This window comes from Chiloscyllium plagiosum, unplaced genomic scaffold (genome assembly GCF_037043375.1).
Source record: "Chiloscyllium plagiosum isolate Xiang-an unplaced genomic scaffold, Cpla_swu_hap1 HiC_scaffold_39, whole genome shotgun sequence".
Classification (NCBI taxonomy): Eukaryota; Metazoa; Chordata; class Chondrichthyes; order Orectolobiformes; family Hemiscylliidae; genus Chiloscyllium; species Chiloscyllium plagiosum.
In genome coordinates, this window is record NW_028270177.1 from 11667067 (window position 1) to 11683847 (window position 16781).

Here is a 16781-nt window from a genome sequence, read left to right on the forward strand (position 1 = left end):
GTCACCCCTCAGCCTTTGATGCTCCAGAGAAAACAGCCCCAGCCTGTTCAGCCTCTCCCCACAGCTTAAGCCCTCCAACCCTGGCAACATCCTTGTAAATCTTTTCTGAACCCTTTCAAGTTTCACAACATCTTTCTGGTCAGAAGGAGACCAGAATTGCACGCAATATTCCAAAAATGGCTTAAACAATGTCCTGTGCAGCCACAACATGACCTCCCAATTCCAGTACTCAATGCTCTGACCAATGAAGGAAAGCATACCAAATGCCTTCTTCACTATGCTATCTCACATGGGACTCTGGTTCCATGTGGCAGCAGTGCTAACCACTGAGTCACCATACGACCCCAAAACAATCTGAAGCAACAACAGAGACAGCTGGAGAAACTCAACAGGTCTGGCAACATCTGTGGGATTAAAGAACTTGAAGAGTCCTGAAGAAGTATTGTTCCATATTCAAAACATTTAAGTTTGACTCCAATTTCTATATGGTACCAAGCCTGATTCAATCACCTGGACTTTTACCTCTGAGCACAATGGTTGTCGATTCAAGTCCCATTCTAAACATATAACCTCAAAGACTTAGGCAGACACACTAGTGCAGGAAAGAGGGAGTGCTGTCCTGTTGGAGGTGCCCTCCTTTGGATGGGACATTAAACTAATTGTCCTTTGATTTCTATGGTGGATGTGAAAGATCCTGGAGCACTATCTTGAAGAAAAGCTGGAGAGTTATCCTTTTTGTTCTGGTTATTAGATTTAGATTAGATTAGATCAGGTTCCCTATAGTGTGGAAACAGGCCCTTCGACCCAACAAGTCCACACCAATCCTCCAAAGAGTAACCCACCCAGACCCATTTCCCTCTGACTAATGCACCTAACACTCTGGGCAATTTAGCATGACCAATTCACCTGACCTGCACATCTTTGGACTGTGGGAGGAAACCGGAACACCCAGAGGAAACCCACACAGACATGGGGAGAATGTGCAAACTCCACACAGACAGTCGCCCGAGGCTGGAATCAAACCTGGGACTCTGGTGCTGTGAGCCACCGTGCTATTATTTAATCTTGAATCATCACCAGAGAAACAGAATATTTCTGTTGTGGGATCTTGCTATCAGGAAATTGTTTCCTGCTTTGCAATAGCAACTACAATTCAATTGGTTGTATTTGGGAGGCCCTGAAGCTATGCAAGTTGCATTATAAGTGCAAATCTTTTGATTCTGGTCAAGTGAATACAGCCTGCCCTCATGCTCTCAGTGAGGACTTTTTTGATTTTGTACTATAGAGCAAAACAGGTGAGAACAAATCTCCAGTGTAAATAATGACAGATTGTGTAAGAACGTGATTCCTGATCTCGTTATTGCTTCTTTCCACTTTAATCCCCAATAGGAGCAATTTCTCACTACCTAGGCTGTCTAGGCTCCTTGTGGTTTTGCACACCTTAGCCAAATCTAGTCTATTCTTTGAACAGCCTCACCTTATCCAATCTATCCACATTAATGAAATCCCTGGAAACAGTCTCATAAATCACTGCAAGTTTTATTTTCAAATAACTGGTAAAATATATTTGAAACCTAATTGAATTGCACAACCAAACAACCGAGCTGCTGCATTGAACATCTGGTGTTCTTCACTATCAGGATTAATGCAAACTGGGTTGCTTGCCTCAAACCAATGTTTCAGACATTTGAAACTGTCAGCTATGGATTTTTTTCAATCCAGAAAATGCATCAAAAATACCTTTTTCTCTTTCTTTGGAAACAATGAGGTCCCTGGAGAATGAGCTTGTAAGATGAATAAGTGATATCCTGTGCCTAGTGCATCTTGCTTTAACTGTGGGTGAGCTGCTAATGGGTAGCTGAGAGACACTTGCTCAGGTCCCCAATCTACAGGTGCCCATTGGCCGAAGATGAAATTTTCTTTTCTGCTTTAACTGCAGGCTATGTTTGTGAGGAACTGAGAATTAAAACAAAGACAGTGAATGTCACTGTCTAAAGATTACGTATCTAGGACACATGATTCAGGCATCACACTCTGCACAGTCAGAGAAGCTATAGACCAGTCTGACTATAGGCCTCCTGTTTCACATTTTCATCGACAGTACCAATCCCCTTGACAAAGACTGAATTAAAAGGATTCTTGAACAGAATTTCAATGAACAGTGAAGCAGAAATCATTCTAAATGGCAGTTCACACAAGATGCACTTCCTCCAGCCATTATGTTCCCATTATTCTCTTGTGGAACCATGTTTAAGTTTGTGACAGTACCATCCTGACAGAAGGTCACTTTCAGGTGTACAGGGGGTTCGTGGATTTTATTGTACCTGTGCTAATTAATGATCATTTCCTGGTTATAATGGGTTTTATATTCCAGATTTATTCATCTGCCAATGTCCCTGTAGAGGGTTAGCCACCTGACTCATATCGTAGTGGGAGCTTTACTGCCCCCTTCCTGCCATACTGGGGGATTTCAAGTCAAGTGCCAGTCTCTGGGCAGCAAAAACTCAATGTGTGTGAACCCTCTCGACAGAAATGGCCCCCGTATTTCCTGATCAAATTTCCAAGTGTAGGTCAGACTCCCTGCAGCCCAGCTGCAGACCCCAGGATTGCACTAATATGTAGTGGGTGGGAAAGGCCAAAAGGAGATCTCTGAGGGGACCGAGGTGACATGGGTGATATGTGATTGCACATCAATTTTCAGATTTGTAAATATATGTTCATTTTTCACCGTGCTGTGAGTCTCTGTCTGGCCAGAACTGCAACATTGAAAGTACAGAGCTTGCTAAGTCTTTGGGTTGAACAATGTTCCACAGTCCAAGACATGAAGTGAGCAACTCATGGCAAGACAGGGATGCTGTATGCTTTCAGATAAGAGCAAAGTGAGTGAGTGCTAAGATGGTAACCCTGAGCTGCAGCCTGGTCCAATCTGTGAGCTTGGTCCTTGTCCCTGTGTGCACAGTCTCCTTGCTGTTGAATTCCACTGATAGGTGCCAGTGCAGTATGGCAGGGCCGAACCATAGTGTACATGGATTGGAGAAAGATCATGATTTCCCTAGGGTGGGGGATTTCAAGACTGCGGTGGAGGGGGGGGGGGGGGGAGATATTTTTAAGGTGAGAGGAGAAAGATTTAAACAGGATATGAGGGGAAATTTTTTACACAGAGAATGATTTGTATGTAGAATGAATTTCCAGAGGAAGTGATGGATGCAGGTACAACGTTTAAAAGACATTTGGATAAGTACATGAATAAGAAATGTTTGGAGGGAAATGGGCCACATGCAGGCAGGTGGGACTAGTTTAGTTTGGGATTATGGTTGGCATGGACTGATTGTTTCTGTGCTGTTTGACTCTATGACTCTATGATGCTGAGAGACTGGTACATGTCAGCTGCCCGTGTTCTTGGACAGGAGGTGCATAACCCATGGAATGTGCCCTGAGATGCTGGTGGAGAAAGTGAGGTCTGCAGATGCTGGAGATCAGAGCTTATGCCCGAAACGTCGATTCTCCTGTTCCTTGGATGCTGTCTGACCTGCTGCGCTTTTCCAGCAACACATTTTCAGCCCTGAGATGTTGGTGCCAAGTGTCCATGATGGAGAGCTGGAAGAAAAAGTGATGAACTGGATTAGTCAGGTATCTGCTCAGACATCTTGTTGAAAATTCTTGGGCTCTGGTTACTATTCAGTGGATGGTAGAATGGGAGAGAGTGTGAGAGTGATAGATCATAATAGGAGTGATAATAAGCAATGATCCCGTTAATGGGCTCCTCATCACTCCCTGGTGGGAATGTCACCTCAACATCCAGAACTCAAATGGAGAATGTGACTTGTCAATCTGGACATTGAGAAAGGCTGTGCTCCAAATCTCTCACATTTCTCCAAATATCATTCATCGATGGTCTATGTGGGCAGTCCATGCACACAGGATGATGAGAAGAATGAATGAGGACAGTTGTGTGCAGAATTGGAAACTTGGGTAAATCATAACGCACACAAATCTTTCTTTTTTTCATATGAGGAAGGGAATAGTGTAGTGATTGGAACAAGGTTGGCCAGGTAGATCTCTTTGAGTATATGATTCTTGATTGGGGCTGTTAACCTGGTCCAATCAGGGAACCCTGGCTGACTGATATAAACAGGAATCTCCATTATGTTGGCTCCACCCATTCTACTGATGTCATAGTCTGTGGGTGGAGAAAATGAGTTTTATTCAAGCTTTTGGAGGGAGCAGGTGCATCTGTACCAGCTCCCTAATAATCCTAGTATTTATGCCTAACCAAATATAGGTGTACTTACTGCTATCGTAGAACAGCTCTTCTTGTAGACACTTTACAGTGGTGTATTCTCACGAACCATTGTATAAGGACAAGTGTAAACAAAGACAATGGAGGATTGGTATTACCTCAAATAATCCTTTCTAGTACACCACAAGCAACAAGGTGTCATCTGCAAAATACCAGTGACAATGTTATCATTGCCCCACGGTTTCAGGTTTTGAGAGGGAGGAAAAACAGCTACATTGCTGCAGCAACTCTTCAAAGTAAGTGCTTGTGTGTAAATGTCAGCCAAGTACAGGATCAGTGTAGGAGCCAAATGCCCTGCTAACACACTTTTCTGGAACTTGTGCAGGATAAAAAAAAATAAACAGGAATCTCAGAGAATCTCCTCATCTAGGGACTGGCTCTGAGGTGGCTGGTCACAGCCCATGTACAGTGCACATGTAAATAAAGGGTAACTTGGTGATGAGTTACTGGCCTCCCTGGTCTTATTTCAGAGTGTTTAGGATAGAAATGTAACACTGCATAGCTTTGCCTCTTTGCTTGCTGTCGTCATGTGACCTCTACCATAAGGCACACAGCAGGTATCCATTATAACCAGCTCAGACTGGTGCCCTGACAGCTCTTAACACAACCACCATGGTTTCTACCAGAATAAAGGTACTTCATCAGTATAAAAATGCTTTGGGATGTCCCATCATTGTGAAAGTGTGATATGAAAACAAATATTCCTTTGATTGCACTCTGACAGATTTACACATCATGTTCATGTTCACCAATCCCAGCATTGACATTAACAGGACCATACAAAGCTCCATTGCCTGCCTAGCATTTCCCAGGGACTGTTTGATTCTGTAGTCTATGGATTCTCTGTACTGGCATTCACAATGACAATCTCATTCCTGTGCATTCCTGTAAAGACATATTTTTTTAAAAAAATGTACTGTATGATTTTTGTAATCTTTATTTATTAATTTAAAATGTTAAATTGCACATGCTCACTACATAAAATGATTGCATCTTGTGAAACAGAACGTGTTCATGGGTGCACAATCGCATATCAAACTAATACTCATAGAAATAAAGAATTAGTTAGTGTGTATGAGTATCTATACCACACTGTGAGTGTTCCTACACCTTCAGTCAGATGAAAATGCATAATAATTCACAGTTAATCCTCATTGAACAGCATATTTGAAAAGTGGATTGAATGTGGAATGAAATCTTACAATTTATTTGTGTTGCCTCCAATTTGCTGACATTAATATTAAATATTTTAAAGCCACTGTTAAAAGCATCACTTTCAGATTTCCTATTGGTTTATCAGTCTCAATGTTTGTTCTTAATGATCTTCTTGTGACCTGCTAGTTCAATGCACCATCTAGTATTGAGGATATAAGCGTGTGATTTGTACATAGGTTTTAACACCATTTCTTTTGGAGTTTGGATTTGAGCAAGTGGCTATTTAGTTTGGTCTGTATGTCTGAAAGGGATTTAGTGATTAACTTTAAATATTTCTGTATCCATGGTGATTTTTAGAATAGATTAGATTCCCTACAGTATGGAAACAGGCCCTTTGGCCCAACAAGTCCACACCAACCCTCCAAAGAGTAATTCCAGACCCATTTTCCTCTGACTAATGCACCTAACACCATGGGCAATTTAGCATGGCCAATTCACCTGACCTGCACAGTTTTAGGCTGTGGGAGGAAGCCGGAGGACCCAGAGGGGACCCACGCAGACACAGGGAGAATATGCAAACTCCACACAGACAGTTGACCGAGGCTGGAATTGAACCTGGGACCATGGTGCTATGAGGCAGCAGTGCTAGCCACCATGCTGCTTCCAAATTCTTTTAAAAAAACAGCATAAGAGTAAGAGTTTCAGATGTGCAATGTGATTTTGTTTTCAGTAGGAAAGCTTTTACAAATATAAGAAGTGTCATCCTGCAGGAAATTGATTTGAAGCTGGATTTATAAAACAGTTGCTCCTGATGAAAGGAAATAGTTTCAAACTGTTAAGAAATAGGTGACCTCAGTGTAAGCAATCTAGTTTGAAACTTCCAGACCTGTAGTGTTTGGTTGCAACCCTGAAGTAGTAATTTGAAGCTGAGAAAGTCTAACATCAGTTTTATGAAGGCTTGAGGTGGAGGCAATCAGATTTTCAAGACAGGGAGTTGAAACCAAGTAAATTTACATGTTTTTTTAAGACCATAAGAAATGGGAACAGGAGTTGGCCATTCAGTCCCTCAAGTCTACTTTGCCACTCAATAAGATCATGACTGTTTCAATGTTCCTCATATGCATTTTCCAGCATTTTCTCCATAACCATTGAGGTCCCCGAATGATCAAGAATCTATCTATTTCAGCCTTAGACATACACAAGGACTCTGTCCCCACAGCTTTCTGTGGCATGGAATTCCAAGGATTCATAGCCCTCTGAGAGAAGGAATTCCTCCTCATTTCAGTCTTAAATTGGCACTCCTTTGTTCTGAGGCAATGCCCTCTGGTCCTAGAATCTCCCATGAGGGGAAACATCCTCTCAGCATTTACTCTGTTAAGCCCCTTAAGAATCCTATATGTTTCTATGAGATCACCTCTCATTCAGTGAGTTGACTCCTAATCTGTTTAGCCTATGCTCATAAGAAAATCCCTTCATACCAGGGATCATCCTTATGAACTTTCTCTGAACTGCCTACAATGAAATATCTTTTCTTAAATAAGGAGACCAAAACTGTATTCCAATTGTGGTGTCACCAGAAGCTTGTACAGTTATAGTGTCAGAGTCGTACAGCCCCTTTAGTCCATGCCAACCATGTTCCCAAACCAAACTAATCCCATTTGCCTGCATTTGGCTCATATCCCTCCAAGCTTTTCCCATTCAGTTACTTATCTAAATGTATTTTAAATGTAAATGTACCTCCATCCACCATTTCTTCTGGATGTTCATTCCACACATAAATCACTCTGTGTAAAAATGTGACCCCTCAAGCCATTTCTAACATTTTCTCCTCTCACATTAATAATATGTCCCTTTGTTTTGAATTCCCCTACCCCAGGGAAAAGACGTTTGCTATTCACCTTATCTATGCCCCTTATGATTTTATAAACCTCTAAGGTCACCCCTCAACCTTCTACTTTCCAGTGAAAAGGTTCCAACCTATTTTTATAAAGCAGACCCTCCTTTCCTGGCGACATCCTGGTAAACCTTTTCTGAACCCTCCCCAGTTTAGTATCCTTCCTATAACAAAGCAATGACTGGAACTGCATGCAGTATTCAAAAGAGGCCTCACCAAAGTCTTGTATAACCTCAATATAATGCCCCAACTCCTATACTCAAAGGTCTGGGCATGTTAAATTCCTTCTTAACCATCCTGTCTACCTATGACACAAACTTTAAAGAATTATGCACCTGAACCCCTAGGTCTCTCTGTTCTATAACATCACTCAGGGCCCTACTATTAATTATTAAAGTGCTGCTTTTGTTTGTTTTACCAAAGTGCATTTATCCAAATTGAATGCCCTCTGCCACACCTCAGCCCAATGACTCAATTGATCAGGATCTTCTTGCAATAAGACTTCCCTACTCGTATATTCCAACCCCTTTGTGATAAGATCAAATATTCGATCAGCCTTCCGGATTACCTGCTGCGCTTCTGTGCTATCTTTCTGTGTTTCCTGCACAAGTGCAGACAAATCCTTTCATGTTGCAGCTTTCTGTAGGTTTTCTCCATTTAAATAATATTTTGTTCTCCTTTCCAAAATGAACAACTTTGCTTTTATCCCCACATTATACTTCATTTGCCAACTTTTTGCCTACTTACTGAACATATCAATATCTCTCCATAAATTGTCTGCATCCCTCACGCCTTCCCACCTATTTTATTGTCATCTGCAAATGTGACTGCAGATGGTTCACTTCCTTCCTCCAAGTAGTTACTATAGATTGTAAATAACATGGTCCCAATACTGATCACTGTAGAAACTCATCGGTCACAGGCCACTGTAAAATAAGCCGATATCCCCATTCACTGTTTTTTCCCTATTAACTAATTTTCTCTGCATGTCAGTATACTAGCTCCAAAACCATGGTCTCTTATGGCTTAAATTTTTGTGAGGTATCTTGTGGAACTCCTTCTGGAAGTCCCAGTGCTTCCCTTCAATCCACTCTGGTCGAGACTTCCTCAAAAATTCTAATAAATCAGTCAGACATGATTTTCCTTTCATGAAGTCATGCTGACTCTGCTTGATGAGGTAATGATTATGATTTGAAGCATGTCATGCTTCAAGTGATCTGTGGTAAGGAGAAGTCTGAGATTTTATATCCTCTGGTCACATGCTATGGTACAATGATGATGTCATGCGCATGTCTCTTAAAGGTATACTGACCACAAAATATAACATAATCTGTAACTGTTTACCATCATCATTCCTGTCTTTCCTTTAAAGTTGTGCATCTAAAGGACCACACTCATACATATAAAATTTTATAGAATATAAGAACTATAAGCATGAGTAGAACATCTGGCCCTTCGAGCCTGCTCCGCCATTTGGTAAGATCATGGCTGATTTTTTCATGGCCTCAGCTCCATTTACCCGCCATCCCACCGTAACCCTTAATTCCTTTAATGTTAAAATAAATCTATTTTAACTTTAAAATGTTTACTGAAGTATCATCAACGACTTCACTGGGCATGGAATTCCCAATTCACAACCCTCTGGGTGAAGAAGTTCCTTCTCAGTTCAGTCCTAAATCTGCTTCCACTTATTTTGAGGCTATGCCCTCTTGTCCTAGTTTCACCCGCCAGTGGAAACATCCTCTCTACTTCTATCTCATCTATTCCCTTCATAATCTTATATATTTCTGTAAGATCCCCCTCCCCCACCTCATTCTTCTAAACATAATGCAGAACAAGGCCATTCATCTTCTGAGTCTGCATACCTCCATCCACCTTATCTCTTCTCATCTTTATTCTTCTAATCCTTTCTCCCTTAAGTACTTAGTGAACAATTCCTTTTAAATGCCTTCGTTTTGTGAAAGGATATCCCATGAACCTATTGTTTTTGTTTTATAACTATACAGAGGACACATAGAACATAGAAGAACATAGAAAAATACAGCACAGTACAGACCCTTTGGCCCTCGATGTTGCGCCGATCCAAGCCCACCTAACCAACACTAGCCCACTATCCTCCATATGCCTATCCAATGCCCGTTTAAATGCCCATAAAGAGGGAGAGTCCACCACTGCTACTGGCAGGGCATTCCATGAACTCACGACTTGCTGAGTAAAGAATCTACTCCTAACATCTGTCCTATACCTACCACCCCTTAATTTAAAGCTATGCCCCCTCGTAATAGCTGACTCCATACGTGGAAAAAGGTTCTCACGGTCAACCCTATCTAAACCCCTAATCATCTTGTACACCTCTATCAAGTCACCCCTAAACCTTCTTTTCTCCAATGAAAACAGCCCCAAGTGCCTCAGCCTTTCCTCATACGATCTTCCTATTATACCGGGCAACATCCTGGTAAACCTCCTCTGCACCCGTTCCAGTGCCTCCACATCCTTCCTATAGTATGGCGACCAAAACAGCACACAATACTCCAGATGCGGCCGCACCAGAGTCTTATACAACTGCAACATGACCTCAGGACTCTGGAACTCAATTCCTCTACCAATAAAAGCCAGTACGCCATATGCCTTCTTCACCGCACTATTTACCTGGGTGGCAACTTTCAGAGATCTGTGTACATGGACACCAAGATCCCTCTGCTCATCCACACTATCAAGTATCCGACCATTAGCCCAGTACCCCATCTTTTTGTTACTCTTACCAAAGTGAATCACCTCACACTTACCTACATTGAACTCCATTTGCCACCTTTCTGCTCAGCTTTGCAGCTTATCTATATCCCGCTGTAACCTGACACATCCTTCCTCACTGTCAACAACTCCACCGACTTTCGTATCATCCGCAAACTTGCTCACCCAACCTTCTAGCCCCTCCTCCAGGTCATTTATAAAAATGACAAACAGCAATGGTCCCAAAACAGATCCTTGCGGAACACCGCTAGTGACGGCACTCCAAGATGAACCTTTACCATCAACAACTACCCTCTGTCTTCTTCCAGCCAGCCAATTCCTAATCCAAACCTCCAACTCACCCTCAATGCCATACCTCTGTATTTTTTGCAGTAGCCTACCATGGGGAACCTTATCAAACGCCTTACTAAAATCCATATACACCACATCTACCGCTTTACCCTCGTCACCTTCTCAATGAATTCAATAAGGTTGTAAGGCACGACCTGCCCTTCACAAAACCATGCTGACTATCCTTGATCACATTATTCCTATCCAGATGTTCATAAATCCTATCCCTTACAATTCTCTCTAAGACTTTGCCCACAACAGAAGTGAGACTCACCGGCCTATAGTTACTAGGGTTATCCCTACTCCCCTTCTTGAACAAGGGAACCACATTTGCTAGCCTCCAGTCTTCTGGCACTATTCCTGTAGACAACGAGGACATAAAAATCAAGGCCAATGGCTCTGCAATCTCCTCCCTTGCTTCCCAGAGAATCCTAGGATAAATGCCATCAGGCCCAGGGGACTTATCTATTTTCACCCTTTCCAGAATTTCCAACACCTCTTCCCTACATACCTCAAAGCCGTCCATTCTAATTAATTGTGACTCAGTATTCACATCGGCAACAATGTCCTGTTCCTGAGTGAATACTGACGAAAAGTATTCATTCAGTGTCTCCCCAATCTCTTCAGCCTCCACATGCAACTTCCCACTACTATCCTTGACTGGATCTATTCCTAGAAGAGAAAATGAGGTCTGCAGATGCTGGAGATCAGAGATGGAAATGTGTTGCTGGAGAAGCGCAGCAGGTCAGGCAGCATCTAGGGAACAGGAGAATCGACGTTTCGGGCATTAGCCCTTCTTCAGGAATGAGGAAAGTTTGTCCAGCAGGCTAAGATAAAAGATAGGGAGGAGGGACTTGGGGGAGGGACGTCGGAAATGTGATAGGTGGAAAAAGGTCAAGGTGAGGGTGATAGGACAGATTGGGGTGGGGGCGGAGAGGTCGGGAAGAAGATTGCAAGTTAGGGAGGCGGTGCTGAATTTGATGGATTTAACTGAGACAGGCTGGGGGGAGGGGAAATGAGGAAACTGGTGAAATCCGAGTTCATCCCTTGTGGTTGGAGGGTTCCTAGCCGGAAGATGAGGCGTTCTTCCTCCAACCGTCGTTTCGCTGTGGTCTGACGATGGAGGAGTCCAAAGACCTGCATATCCTTGGTGGAGTGGGAGGGGGAATTGAAATGTTGAGCTACAGGGTGGTTGGGTTGGTTGGTCCGGGTGTCCCAGAGGTGTTCTCTGAAACGCTCCGCAAGTAGGCGGCCTGTCTCCCCAATATAGAGGAGGCCACATCGGGTACAGAGGATGCAATAGATGATATGTGTGGAGGTACAGGTGAATCTGTGGCGGATATGGAAGTTTCCTTTGGGGCCTTGGAGGGAGGTGAGGGGGGAGGTGTGGCCGCAAGTCTTGCACCTCCTGCGGTTGCAGGGGAAGGTGCCGGGAGTGGAGGTTGGGTTGGTGGGGGGTGTGGATCTGACGAGGGAGTCACGGAAGGAGTGGTCTTTACGGAATGCTGATAGGGGAAGGGAGGGAAATATATCCTTGGTGGTGGGGTCCGTTTGGAGGTGGCGGAAATGACGGCGGATGATGCGCTGTACATGGAGGTTAGTGGGGTGGTAGGTGAGGACCAGTGGGGTTCTGTCCTGGTGGCGGTTGGAGGGGCGGGGTTCAAGGGCGGAGGATCGGGAAGTGGAAGAGATGTGGTGGAGGGCACCGTCGATCACGTCGGGGGGGAAATTGCGGTCCTTGAAGAAGGAGGCCATCTGGGATGTGCGTTTTTGGAACTGGTCCTCCTGGGAGCAGATGCGGCGGAGTCGAAGGAATTGGGAGAATGGGATGGCGTTTTTGCAGGGGGCAGGATGGGAGGAGGTGTAGTCCAGGTAGCTGTGGGAGTCGGTCGGTTTGTAGTAGATGTCCGTGTTGATCCGGTCGCCTGAGATGGAAATAGAAAGGTCGAGGAAGGGGAGGGAGGAATCTGAGACTGTCCAGGTGAATTTGAGGTCGGGGTGGAAGGTGTTGGTGAAGTGGATGAACTGTTCCACCTCCTCGTGGGAGCACGAGGCGGCGCCGATACAGTCATCGATGTAGCGGAGGAAAAGGTGGGGGGTGGGGCCAGTGTAGTTGCGGAAGATGGATTGTTCCACATATATTCCTACCCTAATCATTCTTTTATTCCTGACATGCCTATAGAAAGCCTTTGGGTTTTCCCTAATCCTACCAACTAAGGACTTTTCATGTCCCCTCCTTGCTGCTCTTAGCTCTCTCTTCAGATCCTTCCTGGCTACCTTATAACTTTCAATCGCCCCAATTGAACCTTCACGCCTCATCTTTATATAGGCCGCCCTCTTCCCTTTAACAAGGGATTCCAATTCCTTATTAAACCACAGCTCCCTCACACGACCCTTTCCTCCCTGCCTGACAGGTACATACTTATCAAGGACACTCAATTGTTGCTCCTTGAACAAGCTCCGCATATCAATTATGCCCATGCCTTGAAGCCTACTTTTCCAAGCCACGCATCCTAAGTTGTGCCTCACCGCATCATAATTTCCCTGCCCCCAGCTATAACTCTTGCCTTGCAGTGCACACTTATCCCTCTCCATCACTAGAGTAAAAGTCACCAAATTGTGGTCACTGTCCCCAAAGTGCTCACCTACCTCCAATTCTAACACCTGGCCTGGTTCCTTACCCAGAACCAAATCCAGTATGGCCTCACCTCTTGTTGGCCTGTCTAGATATTGTGTCAGGAAGCCCTCCTGCACACATTGGACAAACACCGACCCATCTAACGAACTCGGGCTATAGCTTTCCCAGTCAATATCTGGAAAGTTAAAGCCCCCATAACAACCACCCTATTACTTTCACTCATCTCCTGAATCATCCTCGCAATCCTTTCTTCTACGTCTCTAAGACTATTAGGAGGCCTGTAGAAAACTCCTAACAAGGTGACCTCACCTTTCCTATTCCTAACCTCAGCCCAAACTACCTCAGATGGCGAGTCTTCATCCATTGTCTTTCCACCGCTGTAATACTATCTTTGACAAGCAATGCCACACCTCTCCCTCTTTTACCCCCACCTCTGACCCTACTAAAACATTTAAACCCTGGAACCTGCAACAGCCAATCCTGTCCCTGTTCTACCCATGTCTCCGTAATAGCCACAACATCAAAATCCCAGGTACCAACCCACGCTGCAAGTTTACCTACCTTATTTTGTATACTTCTTGCATTGAAGTATACACACTTCAAGCCACTTTCCTGTTTACAGGCACCCTCCTTTGAGATTGATGCCATGTTCCTAACCTCCCTACACTCCAGGTCCTGCACCCTAAAGCTACAGTCTAGGTTCCCATGCCCCTGCAGAGTTAGTTTAAACCCCCCCCAAGAGCACTAGCAAACCTCCCGCCAAGGATACTGGTGCCCCTTAGGTTCAGGTGTAGACCATCCTGTTTATAGAGGTCCCACCTTCCCCAGAAAGAACCCCAGTTATCCAAATACCGGAATCCCTCCCTCCTGCACCATCCCTGTAGCTACGCATTTAACTGTTCTCTCTCCCTATTCCTCGACTCTCTATCACGTGGCACGGGTAACAAACCAGAGACAACAACTCTGTTTGTTCTAACTCTGAGCTTCCAACCGAGCTCCCTGAAAGCCAGCCTAACATCCTCAGCCCTCTTCCTACCTATGTCGTTGGTGCCAATGTCGACCACGACTTCGGGCTGTTCCCCCTCCCCCTTAAGGACCTGGAAAACACGATCAGAGACGTCACGTACCCTTGCACCTGGGAGGCAACATACCAAACGTGAATCTCTCTCTCCCCCACAAAACCGCCTATCTGTGCCCCGAACTATCGAGTCCACAATAACCAATGCTCTGCTCTTCTCCACCCTTCCCTTCTGAGCAACGGGGACAGGCTCCGTGCCAGAGGCCTTCACACAGGCTTCACCATGATGAGGTTAAAGGTTCATATCTACCACAAGTCACAAGAACATAGTGCCAAATACTTCAGTCAGGCACTTTATAGCCCCAATTCCCTACTCATTGAAAACGCATTAAAATTACAAGATAAAACAAAATGAATTCTTATGTCCAAGAGATATCAGAAAGTCCAGCATGAATAATGTTCACATCATGGCTTAACTTAAGACAAAAGGAATTATCGCTATGCCTGGCCTACATAACTCATAAGCCTGTAAACCTGTGAGTGTGTTCCTGACACAACCTGGTGATTTATTATGAGCCAGGAAACCACCAGGTCTGGCTTTTATCCTACAAAGGCTCTGGTCTCAGAGTGTTTGGATAGCTTATATACTGTATTTATTCATAGAGTGTTGTTGATGGTTTCACTGTGCCTGAAGTTAGTATTTCACATTTAGTTAAAAAAAATCTTAATTAAGTGAGGTTTCCACACAAGTATAGTATTGCAACAAATCTCTGCTGCAGAACCTTTATAACCCTCTCTTAATAACACAGCCACACACTCAAGGGATTCATATGATGTCAATTATCCAGAAAAACAGTTATTGTGACCCATTGAAATAAAGTCAGAAATGTAAGTAAACCTTGTGGCAGCTAGCTCACCTTTACATCTTTCCTTTCACCTCGAAAGTTACCAGCTCATTGAAGCCATACAGGTCAGGTACTTAGCTGATTTGAGCTGGGCTCATTTGTACAACTTTCTTTAGTATCTGTGAGCTGGAGAGGGCTGTAATCAGGCAGGTTTTAAGACAATAACCTTGTGGGGCTAGGGTATATGAGTAATTTGAGATAGAACCTTTGGTGACTAGGACATAATTCAGGGGTATAAGGTAATTTTGCACTAAACCACTTCGTCACTGTGTCATGTCTGTGTCTACACTAATTGAGAGAAATGATGTGGAGGTGCTGGTGTTGGACTGGGGTGGACAAATTTAAAACTCACACAACACCAGGTTATAGTCCAACAGGTTTATTTGGAAGTACAAGCTGTTGGAGCGCTGCTCCTTTGTCAGGCCACGTGATGAAGGAGCAGTGCTCCGAAAGCTTGCACTTCCAAATAAACCTATTGGACTATAACCGGAGTTGTGTGATTTTTAGCTTAATAGAGAGAAAGTGATTGTTATGATTAATGAACAACTGCAGTATCATTAACTATCGAAATGGTAGAAAGAGAATGGGATGCACGTTGATCTTTTCTCCTCTGGTAATAACGATGTTCTTGAATGTTTTCAGGCAAATTTCTAATGGAAAAACACTTGAGCATAACTATGTGTGAAAAGAAATAATAATTTGTACTCCTTTAACAGGAAAATATCTGAAAGCACCTCACAGATCTTTTATCAAACAGCATATGACGGTGAGCCTTTTAGAACAACTCAGCTGTGATGTTTCAATGTCATGGAAATCATGGGTAGTGCCAGCTTCAATAGACTCATAATCTAGAGGACCAAGATATTGACCTAGGGGCATGGTTCAGATCATACCATTATAGCAAATGTTGGAATTTAAATTCTATTAATTCAATTCCTTGGTTTTCAGAAATTTGGAACCGAAAGCCAATCTTTAATAATGGTGACCTTGAAATTGTCATTGATTGTCCAAAACTCCATCTGTTTTATTAATTGCCTCAGCTTCTCTGCTCTGGTCTCCAAGTAACTCCAGACTGACTCTGAACTGCTCTGAAGGGTGGTGGGTAACAAATGCTGGTCTTGCCAATGACACCCAAATCCCATTAAAGAAAACCCATAAAAGTGGTTTGCTTTAGCAAAATGCAATGGGACGGATGTTAATTCGGCAAGCATTGAGTCAATCATTTCATTTAATGTTGGGGAGAAAGCTGGCTGAATGGCTTCATGGTTGTTTAATCCATTCTCAGTTCATTTTTAAGATGTACTCAGTCTGCTTAACATGACATTGTTCGTTAGGTTTGGGGTGGTATCTGCATGTTGGAAGAGACCTATGTAGCAGCTGAACATTGTAGAACACAACCAACCTGGAAAACACCACATACTCAATAAATCTTGAATATTCTTTAATCATTTGGACATTCAATATTCTGAGGAGAGGTAGAGTAGTTTGTGCTGATGTTTAGTCGAGTTCAGAGGAAAGAGAAGTGCCCCTTTTGAAACATACAAGATTCTTGAGTGATTTGACAGGCCGGATGTGGAAAGGTTGTTTCCCCTTGTGGGAGAGTCTTGAGTATAGCCTCAGAATGATGGGTCACCTGTTCAAGACATGGATGAGGAGGAATTTCTTCTCGCAGAACATTGTGAAGCTGTGAAATTCCTTACCACAGAACACTGCAGAGGTGGGGTTGTTAACTATATTCAAAGCTGAGATAGACAGAATTTTAATCAATAAGGGAATCATGCGTTTTGGGA